At 45.8% G+C, this 3310-nt stretch overlaps 1 long non-coding RNA gene across 1 annotated transcript; it reads left to right on the plus strand.

Annotated features, from left to right (window-relative positions):
• The first annotated feature begins 878 nt into the window (after window positions 1–878).
• Window positions 879–1493, plus strand: LOC134225102 (uncharacterized). Its single transcript, XR_009983164.1, has 3 exons — window positions 879–1136; window positions 1199–1368; window positions 1426–1493. It is a non-coding gene; the product is annotated as an uncharacterized LOC134225102 (long non-coding RNA).
• Window positions 1494–3310: the final 1817 nt, after the last annotated feature.

Consider the following 3310-nt stretch of genomic DNA (forward strand, 5'->3'; position numbering starts at 1 on the left):
GAAATGGTGGAAGAATTTGTGTATCGGTGAAAATTAGTGACGTGCGATAATGATGTTACCCGCGAAGTGAAAAGACGTATTGCAGCTGCAAATAGGGCTTATTATGGACTTAGTAACCAACTTAAATCCCGTAGTCTGCAAATGAAAACAAAATTCGCGCTGTATACTACTCTGATTCTTCCATGAAACATGGATGTTAAAGGAGGCTAATCGGTGAGCTTTCGGAGTGTTTGAGCGTAAGGTGCTGCGGACAATACTCGGCGGTAAACAGGAGAACGGTATCTGGCGGCTTCGCATGAATCACGAGTTGTTCCAGGTGTATAAAGGGCTGGATATTATTAATCATATACAATACGGCAGACTACGGTGTTTGTATGTCAGAAGAATGTCAAGCGAAGATAATATTTAGTAGAGAACCCGGAAGAGGCGGCAGGCTTCGTGAAAGGCTGCGTACACGATGGCTTTTTGCAGCTGAAGAGGACCTGAAGGCGCTCATTGTTCAGGGCGACTGGAAGCGATTGGCCCAGGATCGAGTCCATTGGAGAAGGATACTCCGTTCGGCGTAGGTTCATCGAAGAGCTGTAGCCCATCAAAGTAGCATGGCACATCTTTTTGTTAAAGATCCTTCTTGGACCTATCTCGTATATTTAAAAAGTTATAACCGTTTTTCTATAAAACATCATTTTTCCAAAATCAAATAGAATTAAAGCCACTTTATTGTTTTCACCAGGGGCCCTCCTTAGCCGTGCGGTAAAACGCGCGGCTACAAAGCAAGACCATGCTGAGGGTGGCTGGGTTCGATTCCCGGTGCCGGTCTAGGCAATTTTCAGATTGGAAATTGTCTCGACTTCCCTGGGTGTTCGGGCAACACTGCCCGGATGCGGATACGCCGCAACCAACGTTTGGCCGATTAGGCATGCTGATAAACGTCAGTTAATAACTGACAGATATGGAAGCGAGTGAAAAGGACATACGTAAACAGCTACAGCATAAAAACATAAACAAAGATAAGATTAGTGAGTAAGAAGTGAAACAGAGGAAAATAGAAATTAGAAATCTTTTCAGTAGTAGGAAAGTTTAATTAAATATCGATCGAGTTGCGTAGAAGTTGATCATAAGATCACAAAAAACATACAGTAAGTAGAATGTTTAATATTACTGGAAATGAAACACATACGAGTAACGATATTATGAACAGCTGATTGAATGGACAGAGGACAGTGCAGTGGTGCTCAACCTATTATGAATCGCCCACCAATCAGTTAGACGACAATTTAATACACAACATAAAACAAGTCGGAAAATCAGAAACATTGAGAAGGACTAGAAGGAAGGAAGTGTATTAGAAGGGACATCAAACTAAAAATTGTGAGTAACAGAAAGTAAAGTATGTAACTAATATTAATAATAAAATTGAATTCACAGTTTGATCATCCTGTGCGAGGATCGATTCCAAAAACGGTTTGTTATTCCAAATCCGACCGTCCGAACAAAATCAAATTTTTTTGCATCGGATTACTTCGGAATGGCTTCCTCTCCTTCGAAAAATGAGCAATGTTTGTTCTGCTCAATGTCGGAGTCGATGTCAGAGGATGTGGATTGGGTTCAATGTGGAAAATGCAAGCAGTGGGCACATTTCTCATGCGCTGGCGTAGATCAGGAGGTTGTAGAAACTAATTGGCGCTGTCAAAAGTGTGTTTCCGCTAGTGCTCAGCTGCTGAAGGTTCCGGACACGAGAAGTAAGACGCGAGGTGGCAAGAAGACCGGCCAAAAAGACGATGGAGGGTCCGATCAGGGAGTTGGTTCCGACGCAGATCCGATTGAGAAGCAATTGGAAGAGGAACAACTCGCCAAGGAGAAGGCCTTTGCAAATCAAATGGAGGCGCGGAAGAAGCTACTCGCTAGACAGAAAGCGTGGAAGGAAGAGCAGCTGAGGCAAGAACGGGAGATGCAGGAAATGGAGCTTCAGGTTCAACGCGAAATGGAGGAGCGGCACCTAGAGCATGAGCAAAAGATGCTAGATGCCCAACTCGCCGCAGAAAAGGAGTTCGTCAAGAAGCGGGAGGTAATCAGGAACCAATTCGAGAAAAGCGTCAGGCGGGTCAACGCTTTGAAGGATCAAGACTGTGCTGTTGGCGGGACGAAGGAAGAACAGCCTAAGCGGAAAGTGGAGAAGTGGTTAGACGGTCACATCAAGAGGGCGGCGGAGCAGCACTCGGCCATGGACTTTCGGGAAGCGTATCCGAAAGATACAGACCCGCTGAGCGCGAGAGCAGGCCTCAGCAGAGTCAGTGACAAGCCGAAGCTTGCGAAGAAAGTGCCGATGCTCGTTGAGTGCAGAGACGAATCGGACATAGAAAGCGAAACCAGCGAAGAATCGGGGGACCAGGTGAAGAACAGCCGAAGCCGGTATAGCAAAGTGCGTAGCAGTCAAGGCTCTCACGGGCCGGGGCAAGAAATCGGCCATATTTTAAAGCGGCAGCTAGCGGCTCGGAAAGCGGTGTCCCAACATCTTCCAAAGTTTCGGGGAGAGGCTGATGTTTGGCCACTGTTTATCAGCAGTTTTGAGCACACTACATCCGCGTGTGGGTTCTCAAACCTGGAGAATTTAAAACGTCTGCAGGACTGTCTATAGGGAGACGCACTCGAAGCAGTAAGGAGTCGACTCGTATTGCCGAATTCTGCTCCAGACGTGATTAGTGACCTGCGGAATCTTTTTGGAAGACCAGAGAAGTTGCTTAAAACTTTGCTGACGAAGGTTCGAAATGCTCCCGTGCCAAACGTTCTGCGCTTGGAGTCCTTCATCAGTTTCGGAATCGTGGTGAAGCTGTTATGCGACCACCTTGAAGCGGCGCATCTGGACGATCATCTTAATAACCCGATGCAAGTGAAAGAGTTAGTAGACAAATTGCCGCCTAGCTATAAGTTGGATTGAGTTCGGTATAAGCGTGGAAAAGTGGATAGACCGCTGAGGATGTTTACTAATTTCACGAATGAAATAGTTTCCGATGTGTCCGAGGTCACAGAGTTTTCCACTCTGTCGATAGGAGAATATATGCGATATGGGAAAGAAAAACCGAGGAAGGAGTTTGTGCATGTGCATGGCTCTGAGCAAGAGAAAAGCGGTGAGTTTAGTAGCCGCTCTTGCTGGATTTGCAGAAGTTTTGATCACCTGATTCGAATTCAAGCAAATGAATATTGCTGAACGGTTAAGGGCAGTCAGGAGGCAGCAAATTTGCGAAGTCTGCTTGTCTAAACATGGAAATAGACGCTGTTTTTCGATGAGCCAATGTATGGTACAAAGATGTAA

Source organism: Armigeres subalbatus, chromosome 3 (genome assembly GCF_024139115.2).
Source record: "Armigeres subalbatus isolate Guangzhou_Male chromosome 3, GZ_Asu_2, whole genome shotgun sequence".
In the NCBI taxonomy this organism is placed as follows: domain Eukaryota; kingdom Metazoa; phylum Arthropoda; class Insecta; order Diptera; family Culicidae; genus Armigeres; species Armigeres subalbatus.